We start from the raw sequence: 17066 nt of genomic DNA, 5'->3' as shown, positions 1-17066 counted from the left end.
CAGCATCTGCAGGACCCACTTTTGCCTCATTCTGGAGCAGGGCAAGGGGAAATCGAGACGAACCACAGTGACCTTTTAAAGTAGAGAGAGTTCAAATACAGTCAGGGTGTATTCCCAGGAGGGGCAGGTAGAACAAACCATCCAGGACTCGGTGAATGATGATAGAGATGAAGGTGAAACAGGAAATATGTGCCCGTCCATCTGATATCCAGCTCAGTATAATTGAGAGCCAGTCTCTCAATGCGGGTCATGGAGGAGAAAGTATAGAGAATGAAAAGGGACAAGAAGCTAACATGAAAGGGAATCCAAAAGTCTTCATAGGCAGGTAGTTCTAAGGAAGAGTCGAGCTGATTAGGGTCAAGTAAAGATTTACCCATGAAAGCAGGAGAAACTTGTTGTGGTTCTGCTCGCCGAGCTGGAAGTTTTTGCTGCAAACGTTTCGTTCCCTGGCTAGGGAACATCGTCAGTGCTGTTGGAGCCTCGTGTGAAGCGCTGCTTTGATGTTTCTTCCGGTATTTATAGTGATTTGTTCTTGCCGCTTCCGGGTGTCAGTTTCAGCTGTAGTGGTTTGTATATGGTGTCCAGGTCAATGTGTCTGTTGATGGAGTTTGGGGATAAATGCCATGCTTCTAGGAATTCTCTGGCTGTTCTCTGTCTGGCTTGTCCTATGATAGTGGTGTTTTCCCAGTCAAATTCATGTTGCTGGTTGTCTGAGTGTATGGCTACTAGAGATAGCTGGTCGTGTCGTTTTGTGGCTAGCTGATGTTCATGGATGCGGATTGTTAGCTGTCTTCCTGTTTGTCCTATGTAGTGTTTTGTGCAGTCCTTGCATGGTATTTTGTAAACTACGTTAGTTTGGCTCATGCTGGGTATTGGGTCCTTTGTTCTAGTGAGTTGTTGTCTGAGCGTGGATGTTGGCTTGTGTGCTGTTATGAGTCCTAAGGGTCGCAGTAGTCTGGCTGTCAGTTCTGAGACGCTCCTGACGTATGGTAGAGTGGCTAGTCCTTTTGGTTGTGGCATGTCCTCGTTCCTCGGTCTATCTCTTAGGCATCTGGTGATAAAGTTGCATGGGTATCCGTTTTAGGCGAATACCTTGTATAGATGTTCCTCTTCCTCTTTTCGCAGTTCTGGTGTACTGCAGTGCGTTGTGGCCCTTTTGAATAGTGTCCTGATGCAGCTTCGTTTGTGTGTGTTGGGGTGGTTACTTTCATAGTTTAAGACTTGGTCTGTGTGTGTTGGTTTCCTGTGTACCCTTGTGGTGAATTCTCCGTTGGGTGTTCTCTCTACTAACACGTCTAGGAATGGGAGTTGGCTATCCTTTTCCTCTTCTCGTGTGAATCGGATTCCTGTGAGTGTGGCGTTGATGATTAGGTGTGTTTTTTCTATATCTGTGTTTTTGATGATTACAAAGGTGTCATCAACATATCTGATCCAGAGTTTGGGTTGGATTTGTGGTATGGCTGTATGTTCTAACCTTTGCATAACTGCCTCTGCTATGAGTCCCGAGATTGGTGATCCCATAGGTGTTCCGTTGATTTGTTCGTATGTCTGATTGTTGAATGTAAAGTGTGTGGTGAGGCACAGGTCCAGTAGTTTAAGTATTTGACTGGGAAAACACCACTATCATAGGACAAGCCAGACAGAGAACAGCCAGAGAATTCCTAGAAGCATGGCATTCATCCCCAAACTCCATCAACAGACACATTGACCTGGACACCATATACAAACCACTACAGCTGAAACTGACACCCGGAAACGGCAAGAACATCCATCAACAGACACATCGACCTGGACCCCACATACAAATCACTGCAGCTGAAACTGACACCCGGAAGCGGCAAGAACAAACCACTATAAATACCGGAAGAAACATCAAAGCAGCGCTTCACACGAGGCTCCAACAGCACTGATGATGTTCCCTAGCCAGGGAACGAAACATTTGCAGCAAAAACTTCCAGCTCGGCGAGCAGAACCACAACAACGGACACCCGAGCTACAAATCTTCAATCAGATTTTAAGCAGGAGAAACAGCTGAGGTATTAAACAGGTATGGGAGCATAGACATGAAGAGCAAGGGAAGGCCATTCAGCCCTTTGAGTGTGCTCCACCACTCAGTATGGTCATGACTGAACCTTAACACCATGTTCCCACGTCCTTTCCATACTACTTGATGCTGTTTAACATTTAAAATGTATCTCCTTGAATATACACTGACTCAGCCTTCACCGCCTTCTGTGGTCATTACACAGGTTGCTCATCCTCTGAGTATTTTGTATCTGCCTTTACCAAGGAGTTCGTGTGGGTCACAGTCAAAGACGTGATAGTTTATAGAATCACAGAATCCTTACAACGTGGAAACAGGCCCTTCGGCCCAACAAGTCTACACTGACCCTCTAAAGAGTAACCCACCCAGACCCATTCCCCAACCCTATTATCCTATATTTATCCCTGACTAATGCACCTAACCTACACATCCCTGAACACTACAGGCAATTTAGCACAGCCAGTTCACCCTAACCTGCACATCTTTGTGGGAGGAAACCAGAGCACCCGGAGGAAACCCACGCAGACACTGGGAGAATGTGCAAACTCCACACAGACAGTCACCCGAGGCTGTGAGGTAGCAGTGCTAACCACTGAGCCATTGTGCCACCCTGGATATTTAGATATCTGAATAATCAGTGGACATGTCACTTCTGCTCTTATATTAGAGGGAAGATCATTGCTGGAAACTTTACACTCAGTGGTCCACATGTGTGTGTGAGAACTCGCATATAATCCTAACGTAGATTAATAGGAGCCAATGACAATGACATGTTTATCATACTATCTCCAACAGCCACTAGATTTCAATAGGTTAGGTAGTGAGTTTGCTGAACAGTGTTGTCATGCCGAAAAAACATCAATTGTGTCAAAAAGTCAATTTTGAAGAACTATACAACAGTACAATTACATGTTTCAGTCTTGAATTGTTCATTTAACAATGGGATTGAAGTGTATTAGATGAATAGCTCTGCTTGACCCCGTGCACTGACTCGGATGGGTGACGGCACAACTCCCCCTGGTTGTCCTCTTTGCCCTATTGCTTGACCATGCTGTTTTAATTTGAGACATCCCGATATCGGATTGGATTCGGAGACTGTCCCTCCTTCCTCTGGAATATACCGGTACTCAGTAATAGTTGAAATGAAATCAGAACTGAGAATGCCTTACTGGATCTGAAATAATTCTGCTTTCTGTCTGCAGATCCTGCTAGACATGCTGAGTTTTTCTAGCAATTCCAGTTTTTGTTTCTGTTTTTTTTTATATAAATCCCTGCACTATGGAAGCAGGCCAATCAGCCCATCAAATCCAGACTGGTCCAGCAATAGGACTTGTGTGAACTTGCCAAAATTGTCCCAGTGCAGCTGTGGCATTGGCAACCAGCAATGATCAACGATTACTTAATGTCTGTTTTCACTGAGGAAGGTACAAGAAATCTCCCACAAATAGAAATCCACGTGACTACAAGAAAAAGAAACCGGGAGAGGCTATTCAGCCCCTTGAGCCTGCTCTGCTATTAAATGGGATCATGCTGATGAAACCTCTGTCCACCTCCCCTGCCCCTTTTTCCCATAATCCTTGATTCTCCGATAGATTCTTGATCAATCAATCTCCATCTTAAATATACATCTGGGCTCTGCCCTCTCAGCTCTGTGGCAAGGAGTTCTAAAGACTAATAAATCCCTGAGAAATTCCTCCTCAGTCTTAAATAGGCACCTGTTTATTCTGAGACTCTGCCCCATGGTCCTAGATGCTTCTGTGGTGGTAACACCATGTCAACAATTCCCTGTCCAGTCCCTTCATCCTGTGTTTCAAACTGACTGGGGAGAATGAGTCCTCCACAGCACAGCAAAAGGCCATTTGGCCCATTACGTCCACTCTAGTCAAAAACAACTGTTGTCCTACAACTAAAACTGAAACAACTGCAGACACTGGAAATTTGAAGCGAGATTGGCTTACTGGGTCCGAAACGTTAATTCTGCTTTCTGTCCGCACATGCTGCTAGACATGCTGAGGTTTGCTAGCATTTTCTGTTTTTGTTTCTATTTTTTATAAAATCCCTACACTCTGGAAGCAGGCCATTTGGCCCATCGTGTCCAGACCAATCTTATGAAGAATATCTCACCTAGACTCACCCCCTACCCTATCCCTGTAACCCTGCATTCCTATGTCTCACCACTTAGCCTGCACACCCCTGGATGCTCTGGGCAATTTAGCATGACCAATCCACCTCACCCCACACACCTTTGGGCCGTGGGAGGAAACCAGAGCAGCTGGAGGAAACCCATGTAGTTTTTAACAATATATGTCTGTGTGGAGTTTGCACAATTGTCCGAGGCTGACATCGAACACTTTCCCTGGCACTGGGAGGCAGCATTGCTAACCACTGAGCTGCCATGCTGCCCCAAATTTATAACAAACATCTATTATTATTCATGATGTGGAGGTACCAGTGTTGGACTAGGATGGACAAGGTCAGAAGTCAGGTAGCATTGGGTAATGGGCCAACAGGTTTATTTGAAATCACATGCTTTCAGAGTGCTGCTCCATTGTCCGATCAAGTGCACAGAGATACACAGGCACATAATATATAGACAGAGAGATAAAGGTAATTCCAGGTCACTCCTACTACTGCTATTCAATGAGTTGCTTGATTCTTTTGCTGATTAAAAATCTGTCTCCAATTGCATTGAGTACAGGGATTGGGAGGTCATGTTGCAGCTGTACAGAACATTGGTTAGGCCACTTGTTGGAATCTGGTCTTCCTTCTAAAGAAAGGATGTTGTGAAACTTGAAAAGGTTCAAAAAAGATTTACAAGGATGTTGCCATGGTTGGTGGGTTTGAGCTGTAGGTAGAGGTTAAATAGGCTGGCGCTGTTTTTCCCTGAAGCGTGGGAGGCTGAGGGGTGATATTTTACAGGGGCTTATAAAACCGAGGGGCATGGATAGGTCTTTTCCCTGGTTGGGGAGTCCAGAACTAGAGGGCATAGGTTTAGGGTGAGAGGGGAAACATTTAAGAGACCTAAGGGATAACTTTTTCACCCAAATGGTAGTGAGCTACCAGAGGAAATGGTGGAGGCTGGTACAATGGCAATATTTAAATACAATTGTATGGGTATGTGAATAGGAAGGGTTTAGAAGGATATGGGCCAGGTGCTGGCAAATGGGACTAAATTAATTTCCAAGTATGGGGATGGCAAACACGAGGGGACACGACTTTAAAGTGAGGGGAGATAGGTATAAGTCAGATGTCAGAGGTAGTTTCTTTACTCAGAGTAGTAAGGGTATGGTATGCTTTGCCTGCAACAGTAGTAGATTCACCAGGTTTAAGTCATCATTGGACAGGCATATGGACATGCATGGAATAGTGTAGGTTAGATGGGCTTCAGGTTGGTATGACAGGGTGAAGCAACATCAAGGGCCGAAGGGCCTGTACTGCACTGTTATGTTCTATGATATCTGGTTGGCATGGATGAGTTGGACCGAAGGGAGTGTTTCTGTGCTGTGCATCTCTATGACACTGGGGTTGAGATGGAGACAAAAGACTTAGCAATTTATTGATAATACTATAGCTTTAGCAGAGCAAAATCTCATTAATATCTGTGATTTGTATCCAATGAACTTTGTTTTCAGCCCCATTCAGACAAATAAACAAACACAGTTAAAGCATAAGTTAAAAATAGAATAGCAAAACTGGCCAGATTACTTGGCAGTTTCTGTGTGCATTGCTCGCCAGGCAGGTATGGTTGTTTCCTGGTTCATTGTCTGCACACGTCGATTGTTGTCACCTTTAGAATTTGCTCTGTGGGAAGTTCAGTAAGACTTTGAATGTAGTTTCCTTACTCTGAACTTCCAAGAAGCTGCTAATGGGAGGTCAGGCTGGAGCTGTCAAATCTTCATGCTGTCTCATCAACAATTAAGCTTTCTCTCAGAAAACCCCAGTTCATAAGACTTCAAAAAACTCGAACCTGTTCCTCTGTTTGACCATCGTGTCCCTTCCTAGACTTGCTGGCAACAGTTCCCAGGTACTGACCTCATTAATCTATCTCTATGAGCATAAGGCCACTCTGGAGACAAAGCTTCAATGGAATTCTTTGATGAAGAACCATTCTGTAATTCACTTTGAGGCCTGACCTTCACAAACAGTTTTGTTTCTTTTTAACTAAATTGCTCTTCACCGTTTAATGCTCAAAATCAAAATTGATGTTAAACAATATAAACAAACAATGAAAATCAATGCGGGTTTGACCGATAGGTGGATATGTGGCAGGAGCATTGGTCAGGATGAGACCAACTCTGCTTTTCCCTCTAGCTGGCTGTCCCACCACCTGCCACAGACCCAGTTATGAGTGGGAGTCAGTAGGAGGTTTCCTTGCTCTGTGTTTGACTGATGCCATGTGACTTAACAGATCTGGACTCGGTGTTGAGGGCTCCCAGGGGAAAAGCTGTCATGACTGTATATCACTGAGAGCTGTGTTGGGTCTGTCCTACCCAGTGGGACAGGACATATCCCGGGATTGTGACAGCAGTGCCTGGGATGTTGGAAGGTATGATCCTGAAAGTGTAACAGATGTTATTGAAGACGGGTTTGCCGGTTGATGTTTCCAGTGCCTTGGTTGAAGTGGGGTGGTCCATCCAGTTTCCTTCCTTCGGACACTTTAATAATGGATCACTCTCCGTTTGGCTAAATGAACGTATTTTCAGTAACACTCAAGAAGCTTAATGCCATCCAGGGCAAAGCATCTGTTCAGTTAGCCCCCAATCCACTATCTGCAACATTTCACTCCCTTCACCACTGATGTACATGGAGTTATTTATCGTCACCTACATCTAGAACAATACAGTGAAAAGTGTTTTGTTGTCACAATCTGGCACCGCTTTGAGCTGCAAAAAGAAGTTTTTTAAAAATTACATAAATAGAGTTCATCTTCTGTATAATGGGTCTTCATGCACAGCTCCAGGGCTTCTGCAAGGTGTCCGAGGCCTCAAGGAGTCCCTGCTTCGCATACAGCAGCAACGACCCTGTCGAGAGTCTACTTGTGGCCCACTGCAGCCAGGAGTTCCTGCTCTGGGTGCCTACGCTGCCAAGAATCCCCACTCTGGGCACCACCACCCCTGCAGCTGATGATCTGCTGAATCCAGTGTTTGCAGCTCCCGTGGGGATCTGAATCCTGTCCCACAGTCTCTGCACGACCACTGCTTCTCTCTGTTGTAACTGCATTTGTCTTGGCTGAAAATGTGTTGCTGGTTAAAGCGCAGCAGGTCAGGCAGCATCCAAGGAACAGGAAATTTGATGTTTCGGGCATAAGCCCTTCATCGATTCCTGATGAAGGGCTTATGTCCGAAATGTCGAATTTCCTGTTCCTTGGATGCTGCCTAACCTGCTGTGCTTTAACCAGCAACACATTTTCAGCTCTGATCTCCAGCATCTGCAGACCTCACTTTTTCCACTGCATTTGTCTTGACAGGCCAGATGATGGGCTGAAACCTCATCCACACACGCACGCATGTACCATTTCTCCCCACTGCTTGTCGCTTCCATGTTCACAATCCCATGATATTCCGGTCACAATAAATTGACCAGCACACTCCGATCCTGATGCAATGTCTGGTTTCTGTTTCTCAACTGTAAATCCTCCACCTCTTATACCCTTTCCAGATGCAGCAACTGGTAATATTTAGATCATGATCTTATGTGTGTTTTTGACGATCCCTTTGACAAAACCGTCTCCTCTGATATTCAAATCTTAGCTATTGCTGTACAGCGGCAGAGTGTGCAATGTACAAGATATATCGTATTAACTCACCCAAGGCCCCTTAGACAGCACCTTCCTAACCCGTGACCACCTCCATCCAGAACATTACCATCCAAGCCACTCCCCATCCAGCCTTCAAAATATCTTGCTGTTCCTTTAGTATCACTGGGTCAAAATCCTGTAATTCCCTCCCTAACAGTGCTGAGGGTATACCTACACCAAATGACTAAAGTTTAAAGCTGGATGTAGGGTTTTTATTTGCAAGATCAGCACTTATTGTCAGTGTCTGGCGGGGGTAAGCTGCCATCTTGAACCTCTGCGGAGTATTTGGATAAATGCAAAGTTTTGCATTTTGGTAAAACAAACAAAGGCAGGGCTTGTACAATTAAAAGTAGGGCCTTGGGTGGTGCGGTAGAGCAGAGCAACTTAGGGGTTTATATACATAATTCTTTTTGAGGTTTGCATCACAGGTAGGGCAGGGTGGTTAAGAAGGCGTTTAGCATGTTTGCCTTCATTGCTCAGTCCTTTTGAGTCTAGGAGTTGGGGTGTCATGTTGAGATAGTACAGGACATTGGTGAGACCTCTTCTGGAGTACTGTGTCTGGTTCTAGTCGCCCTGTTATAGGAAGAACATTATTAAGCTGGAGAGGATTCAGCAATTTGCCAGGAATTGGAGGGTTTGAGTTTTAAGGAGAAGCTGGATATCTTACACTGGAGCGTAAGAGGCTGAGGTTTATAAGATCACGAGGGGTATAATAGATAAGGTGAATGGCAAGTGTCTTTTCCCTAGGGTGGGGGCTCCAAGACTCGGGGAATATTTTTAAGGTGAGAGGAAAAAGATTTTGAAAATGTTGAGGGGCATCCTTTTTTTTAAAGAGTGGTTCAAATGTGGAGTGAACTACAAGTGATGTATGTGGCTATAGTTGCAACATTTAAAAGACGTTCAGTTAGGTACGGGAGTAAGAAATGTTTGGAGGGATACGAGCCAAGTGCAGGCAGGAGGGAATGGTTTAGCTCAGGATTATGGTTGACTGAGGGGTCTGTTTCAGTGCTGTATGACTCTGAGTCAATTGATGAAACTGGATGTGCTCAATACTCCTTGTCTATTTATAATAGTGTGTAACTTAAATAAAATCTGCCTTTATTATCACCCGTTTTAAAATAACGAGGCATCACAAAGTCTTTTCTCAGGCCACAAAGGTCTTCTGAAGAGTAGTGCTTGTTGCAGTATAGGAAGCCCAGTAACCAGTTCACACACAGCACTGTGGTAGTGACCAGATAATCCATTCTGCCCTGTTGGTTGAGATGGGAATCCCAAATAGTGGCATGGGAATCCAGGGAGAATTTTCCCTTGTGCATGGAATGGGGTATGATACGGAATTTGAATCCTACCCCTGATTAGCCATACATAATGGCAGAAAGGTGTTTAGCACATTTTTCATTATAATTATAATTATAAAGCCAGGCAAAATATTTCCATAATTTTTTAATCACTTGAAGTGGAACTCATAACAGTACAATTAATCTTCCAGTCTTGCATTGTGTTTGAAGAATAGTTTTGAGCTGTTTAACAGTAGGTTGGAGTGTACTCCTGGTGACTTAACAAGGGAGCAAAACCACTCTGCACAACTCTGAAATATATTGCTTTGGTGTGATAGTTCTGTAGCAGCCAACGTGGAAACACAGACAGGTGACAGCTGCTCCATTTGGTCACCCAGCCTTACTTTGTAACATGACTGTAACACTTTCATTATTGCCATCTCCATATAGGATCAGATTTGGAGAGTCCCTTCTATGGACAGCACTGGTAAATCTTGAGGTATGTTTCCTGCTGCATTATGTTGCTACCACTGTCACCGGTAATGTCTACTCTACATATTTCTCCCACGGCGTTTGCAGTTTTTGTTAACTTGTTGATGTGGCGTGGCTCAGTTGCCTGCTCTTCAGTTTGCTGGACTGTGCCAGGCAACACTAGCATCCAGACAGTGCAATAATACAGCACATTATGAGGGGGACCTTGTGTAGTGCTGGCTTCATTGGAGCATGCAGCTCCCTCAGCTGCACTGCAGTGTGATGAAGGGAGGGCGATTGTGTATTTCTGGGGCCAGCTAGTGGTATTGTCACTACACTGTTAATCTAACGATCACCAGGAATCCATTGATTGTTGGAAAAACCCATCTGGGGCACTGATGTCCTTTAGAGAAGGGAATCTGCCATTCTTACCTGGTCTGGCCTACATGTTACTGCAATGTGGGTGACTCTTAACTGCCCTCTGGGTAATTAGGGATGGACAATAAATGCTGGCCTAGATATTCTGTGAATGAATAATCCGGTTTGAGGTTGGGGCTTATGGCATTAGTTCCTTTCCGACAGTGAGTGTTGAATATGTTGCTGTGACAAACCTTTCCTAGTCATGAACTTATCCAAATGTCTTTTAAATGTCTTACCTATGCCTGCATCTACCACTTCCTCTGGGCGTTCATTCCACACATGAACCACTCTCTGTAAACAAAAAAAAATTGCGCCTCATCCTTTTTAAAATCTTTCCCTCACTTTAAAAGCACTCTGCCTAATTTTGGACTTGCCCACCTTAGGGAAAAGACTGTGGCTCTTCACCTTATCCATGCCCCTCATTATTGTCTAAACCTCAATAAGGTCACCCTCCATCTCCCACGCTCCAGTGGAAAAAGTCCCAGCCTATCTTTATAACTCAAACATCTATTCCTAGCAGTATCATGCTAAATCTTTTTTGAACCCTCTCCAATTTAATAATACCCTCCTAATAGCGTGGTGACTAGAATTGGACACAGTACTTCAGAAGAGGCCTCACCAACTTCCTGATGAAGGGCTCCTGCCCGGAACGTCGATTCCCCTGCTCCTCAGATGCTGCATGACCTGCTGTGCTTTTCCAGCACTCCACACCCTCTACTCACCAACATTCTGTTCAACCTCAACATAACATTGCTCTGACTTGAGTATAGGAGTTCCAGTGAAGGCAATAATATTAAACGCCTCCTTAACCTGTGACACAGCTTTCAGAGAATGATGTATCTGAGCCTCTCGGTCTCTCTGTTCTATAACTCTACCCAGAGCCCTACCATTAATTGTATAAGTCTCGCGAGCCTTATTGAGTTCTCTGAGGATGTGCCGAGACAAGTTCATGAGATAAGGTTGAGCGATGGATGTGGTGTGTATGGATTTCAGAAAGGCATTTGATGAGGTTCCCCATGGTAGCTTCATTCAGAAAGTTAGGAGGTATGGGATACAGGGGGATTTGGCTGGCCGAAAGAAGACAGCGAGTGGTAGTAGATGGGAAGTTTTCCGCGTGGAGCTTGGTGAGCAGTGGTGTCCCACAGGGATCTGTTCTTGGGCCTCTTGTGTTCGTAGTTTTTATAAATGACTTGGTTGAAGAAGTAGATGGGTGGGCTAGTACGTTTGGCGATGACACAAAGGTCGGTGGTGATGTAGACAGTGCTGGGGCCACAATAATTTATTCAGTTCTGTCCACCTTACCACACCATTGATGTCTTTTTGCAATCCTAAACATCCATCGTTATCGAAAGTTAATAATCTCCATGGTCTGAACAAAACATCTCCATTCCCTCTTCAAATTTCCTCTATAAACTACTTGTTTTAAATATTGCTGATAAACTGTACTGTTCAAATACACTGAATTCTAATTCCCATCCCTACCCTTGGACCAAGGAGTCTCAGTTCAAGTCCACCTGCTCCAGAGGTTTATAATAACATATTTGAACACATTGATTAGAAAAACAGTCAAATTATTATTTAAAAAGTTCCTAATTCCCCTTTTGTTAGATTTACCCCAATTTGAACAGCATGTAATAGGTTCCTGTTCCTGGTTTTATACAAACCTGAGTGATCAATCATCTGTCCTTTGTCATATCTTGTCATGTACCATAAACCAGAAACTGAAATGCACCAGCTGCCTAAATACTGTGGCTACAAGAGCAGGTCAGAGGCTGGAAAATGTAAACGTCGTGCATGGGTGGGTTGGACCGAAGGGTCTGTTTCCATGCTGTACGTCTCTGACTCTATGACAAGGAATCTCGTAAAACGATGCAGTCTTTACAGTGTTGATAGTGGGGAATCAGTGGTGATAATGACATTGAATATTAAAAAGTAGTTAGATTCCATCTTGTTGGAGATAGTCATTGCCTGGTCTTTGTGTGGCATGAATGATACTTGCCATTTGCCAGCTCAAATCGGGCATTGTCCAGATCTTGCTGCATCTGGATATCAACTGTTTTAGAATCTGAAGAATTGTGAATGCGCAGTCATCAGCGAACATCCCCACTTCTGACCTTGTGATTGAGGGGAGGTCATTGCTGAAGCAGCTAAAGATGATTGAGCCTAGGTGGTGTCCTGGAGCTGAGATTACTGACCTCCCAACCACAACCATCTTCCCTTGTGCCAAGTATAGCTCCAACCAGCTGAGTTTTTCCCCATTTCCCATTGACTCCAGTTTTGCTCAGGCTCCTTGATGCTACAGTCTGTCAGTGCAGCCTTGATATCAAGGGCTGTCACTCTCCCCTCACCCCCTGTAGTTCTGTTTGAACCAAAGGTATAATGAGATCAGCAGCTGAATAAACCTGGTGGAACCTGAATAGAATATCCATGCCAGTGAGCAGGTTGCTGCTAGGCCAGTCGTTTCTGTTCTTTTTGTCCACCAAATCCATTGTTGTCTTCCAGATTTTGGTTTTCCATCACTTCTAGCATTCTCTACCCCCCCAATGCTATTTGTTCAAACTCTGATTTATACTGAAGTAATTCTTAGTCTCACTTGGTCCAGGTATAGTCTGTTCCGTCGATACTAAAGTGGGACACTCTGGGAGACACCTATTGATCCTGCTGGTCTCTGTACTTGTGCTGATCTGTTTGTGAGTCTGGTTATCTTTTCAGTTAACCCCTAATACTGCCTTAGCAGGATCTCTTCCTTAATCTTTCTGACGTTATTGGTTTCAGTATGAAAACTGCCCACCCCCCTAACTTTTCTGGGTTATTTTCTGGGACCCCTCACTGCTGTTCTGAACCTGGCCAATCCCCACTACTTTGTACCCATTGGATCTGCTTTGTGTCCTTTGAGACCCTTTTGATAGTTTATTTTAGAATCTTGTCTGTTTTACAGGAAGTAAGAAAACTCCATAATCCTGACATTTGTCCAGTTGGGCACCATTGAAATCTGAGGAGAAGCATACTATTTTACCAATCTAATACAGGATTATACAGCTTTGGACTCCGAAATGTGTGCAATGGAGGTTTGATCTTTTGGAACAATACTTCATGACATCGATTCTTTGACCTTTCTCTGTCAGAGACTATCTTGTCAGGTCTGGAGGTCATTTGGATTTAGAGTAGCCAATTGCTGCCGTTTGATGTTTCCTGATCAGTTTGGAAGGGGGAAGGACAGAGGTTGCGAGACTGTGTGGCCATTTCTTATTCTCTGTGACTGGAGCTGGGCCTAGCAGTTCTTTGTATTTGTAACCATACCGCGGGCCTCCACTACTACACAGTTCCTCCATGGCTCTTCGGACACAGTCGTCTGTGACTACACAGGCCCTAACTCTAAACTCAGTATGCCATTTTTAGTTTTTTAAAAATGTTTACTTCTAACAAAGCCATGTGAGCAGACTTGTCTGGTTTATCTGTCGTGTTATCGGAAGTCTGTACGTACAGATAATAATGTAAAGTTAACATTGCTACTTTGACACTCAGTATTCATCACAAAGGAAGCACTGTTTGTGGGAATCTTGCCTTTATTCTTGGAAACAGTTAAGCAATGACAGCAAAATATTTAGCACGTTACCCATGATGGTGAGAAGTTACTGCTGTATAGCAGTTAAATACGGAGTGTATAACAGTTCCACGGGGAGAAACCATTTCTAGAGTATTCAATCGAACACCAGTCTTGCCATGTCTTGATGGAATTGTTTGAGCTGTTTAGCAGTGAGGTGGAAACACTGCTGGTAACTTTGCGAGATGGCTATCTGAGAAAGCATTTGGATGTTGTGTGGTCCTCCTGGAGGTAGCTGGTTCCGTCCAATCCACAAACTGGGGTAGACGGCTGCAGCACATGCGGTGGTCCCCCTTCGCCTTTGTCACTTGCCTTTTGGTCATTCCCTGTGAAGCTCCAGCTTTGGAATTTGTATCACTTACGCAGTTTGCCATCTGCTCTCGAAACAGTTGTGGTGTGTCGCGTGTAATCTCGTCAGTTTATACTGCAATCGCTTTCTGGGACGTCGCCTGCGGCTATTCCTGGTACGGTGTGCTCTGCGCGGTGGCATGGCTCAGCTGCCCTCCTTTCACTCTGTGCTGGCCTTGCTAATGCTGTCCAATGATGCAATGAGACAGTTGGTTGTGAGGGGCTCCTTGTGACCAGCTTTGTGCTCCGATTGTGATGTCAGGTTACCTCACTCCCCTCCAGCCCTATGTAAGACACGTACCTAATTAATCAGCCTGAGTTTGTAGACCATACTTTTATGATCTGAACTCTTATAAAACCCCATCTAAAGATGTCCACTGTCCTGGCTGCCTCATTCTTTCAAGGCAATTTCTGTTTAATGAAAGAGCAGGTTATTTCTTCATGCTTTTAGATTAACCAACTCCCTTGCAATTCATTATTCCAGCACTCCTATAGGGTGGCACGGTGGCTCAGTGGTTAGCACTACAGCCTCACAGCACCAGCGCTTCCAGGTTCAATTCCAGCCTCAGGTGACTGTGTGGAGTTTGCACACTCTCCCTGTATCTGTGTGGGTTTCCTCTGGGTGCTCTGATTTCCTCCCACAGTCCAAACATATGTAGGCCAGGTGAATTGGCCGTGCTAAACTGCCGATAGTGTTAGGTACATTAATCAGAGGGAAATGGGTCTGGGTGGGTTACTCTTCAGAGAGTAGGTGTGGACTGGTTGGGCTGGAGGGAATCTAATCTAATTTAAATCTTTTCACTGTCCTTACCAATGAAAGTTGTTTCCATACAGTGATAGTAATATTAGCAAATCAGAATTTTAATTATTATATTGAACTAAAGATCAATCCAAGTTTATGAATGTATTGGGTACAGTCTATCTTTCATCAGCATTTTCTCTTATACCTGGTACCAGTTTCTTAATCAGCCCCAACATCACCTTTCCCCTCTCTGCCTATTTCTTGCTGGTTTTGTGACCATGTACATTTGGATGTATCTAAGGTGAGGCTACAACCCAGCCAGCAGGAAAAGAGACAGTTTAAGGTTTTGTTTTGGCCAAATAGCTGTTGACTGAATGAGCTGTCTCACTGAACAAATCTGTTCATGTAGAGGGGTCAGAGTTTTGTAATTTCACTGCTGGCCAGTGCAGCTGGTCCGGAGAGTAGATCTCCTGTGGCTGAGTTAGTTCCCAGTTTTTTTTCTCCGAACTTAAATATCAATTTTTATTTTAAAACCAACATTGTACCTGCCTCCACAATGGTCTCAGGCACTTTCTGCAGAATTGTTTTCAATATTATTTTTCTTCGTCTTTTGCCTTTCAGTTTCGATCAACATCCCCTGGTTGTCAACTCCGATTTAAAAATGTTTTTCCCTGTCTGCCCTTTCCTGTTCTCTCTCCCCTCCCCCCCCCCGTCACTATGAGCACCTCCTAACAAATCGCACTCTCAATCTTCTCCAAATTATCCATTGTAACTGAAATATTCTCCATAACTCTGTGTGACCAGAATGGCTCTGGAGTAAGCCATTTGCCACCTTGATACTGATTGACAATTCAGTAAAGTTAGCTTCTGGTCTTGGCTGCATTTTAAGGACTTGGGAATTAGCAACACACACGGTAGCCCATGTTCACGCCAGTCAAAAAAGATGAAGCCCAGTTTTCATGTCATGGTCCATTGCCCTGGAAGCAGTGGCAACACAGGCGAACATTCAAAACTGCTTCAATTAGATCCAAGTTCCAGATCCAACCTTTCAGGCAGTGCGTTCCAGCTCTCCAGACTGCCATCCCCCTTAACCTCTGCCTTCCTTTTCAATATTCAATCTGTAACTCCACCTCGAATATATTCAGTAACCCAGCTTCCACTGCTTTGAGGTAGAAAATTCCAAACCCAAACTAACAAACATACAAAATAGGAGTAGTCCATTCGGCCCTTCAAACTTGCTCTGCCATTCAAATTGATTGGATTTCTTATTGTCACATGTACCGAGTTACAGTGAAAAATATTGTCTTCCGTGCTAACCAGACAAATCATACCCCACATAAATACATCAGGGCAATGCTTTTTTTTTAGATTACTTAGTGTGGAAACAGGCCCTTTGGCCCAACAAGTCCACACCGACCCTCCGAAGCGCACCCACCCAGACACATTCCCCTACGTTTATCCCTGCTACCTACACTATGGGCAATTTAGCATGGCCAATTCAACTAACCTGCACATTTTTGGACTGTGGGAGGAAACCGGAGCACCCAGAGGAAACCCACGCAGACACTGGGAGAATGTGCAAACTCCACACAGTCAGTCGCCTGAGGTGGGAATTGAACCCGGGTCCCCGGCGCTGAGGCAGCAGTACTAACCACTGCAATGGAACAGAATAGAGGATATTGTGTTACAGCTACAGAGAAGGTGCAGAGAAAGATCAACTCTAATATACGAGAGGTCTGTTCATAAGTCTGATAACAGTGAGGAAAAAGAGCTGTTCTTAAATCTATTGGTACATGTTCTCAAACGTTTGTATCTTCTGCCCTGTGGAAGAGAGTGGAAGAGAGTCTAACCGGGCTGGGAGGGGTCTATGAATGACATTGGCTGCTTTCCCGAGGCAGTGGGAAGTGTAGACGGAGTCATTGGATGGAAGGCTGGTTATCCTGACGGACTGACCTGGGTTCACCCCTCTCTGTAATCTCCTGGGCAGAGCAGTTGCCTTACCAAGCTGTGATCCATCCGGAGAGGTTGCTTTCTGTGGTGCATCGATATAAATTTGGTAAGAGCCTTTGTAGACACTCCTAGTTTCCTTAGCCTCGTGAGGAAGTCGAGCTAGTGGTGTGCTTTTTTTTGTTGTAGTGTCGGTGTGGATGGGCCAGGTTGGATCATTGGGGATCTTTATTCCTGGAGCTCTCGACCACCACCACCTCTGCTCCATTGCTACAGACGGGCATGTCCTCCATCCCGCTTCTGAAAGTCGATGGCCAGCTCCTTTGTTTTGCTGACATTGAGGGAGAGATGGTTGCTTTTACACAATGTCACTAAGCTCGCTCTCGCGCTCTCCTGTACTCTGTCCTGTCGTTTGA

General features: G+C 44.6%; 1 protein-coding gene across 5 annotated transcripts in view; it reads left to right on the top strand.

Annotated features, from left to right (window-relative positions):
- ppp1r16a (protein phosphatase 1, regulatory subunit 16A) overlaps positions 1–17066 on the top strand; it is an 84196-nt gene that overhangs the window by 26877 nt on the left and 40253 nt on the right. Inside the window, exon 2 of one of the 5 annotated variants that reach the window (XM_060825258.1) lies at positions 9569–9617. The exons of the other annotated variants lie outside the window; for them this stretch is intronic. The gene's annotated coding sequence lies outside the window, so the exon portion shown is untranslated. The remainder of the gene's footprint in view (positions 1–9568; positions 9618–17066) is intronic. 5 annotated transcript variants of the gene reach the window in all.

The sequence above is a fragment of the Hemiscyllium ocellatum genome, chromosome 5 (assembly GCF_020745735.1).
Source record: "Hemiscyllium ocellatum isolate sHemOce1 chromosome 5, sHemOce1.pat.X.cur, whole genome shotgun sequence".
Classification (NCBI taxonomy): Eukaryota; Metazoa; Chordata; class Chondrichthyes; order Orectolobiformes; family Hemiscylliidae; genus Hemiscyllium; species Hemiscyllium ocellatum.
Note: the sequence above shows the minus strand (reverse complement) of the source record. Positions and strands in the feature narration are given on the sequence as shown.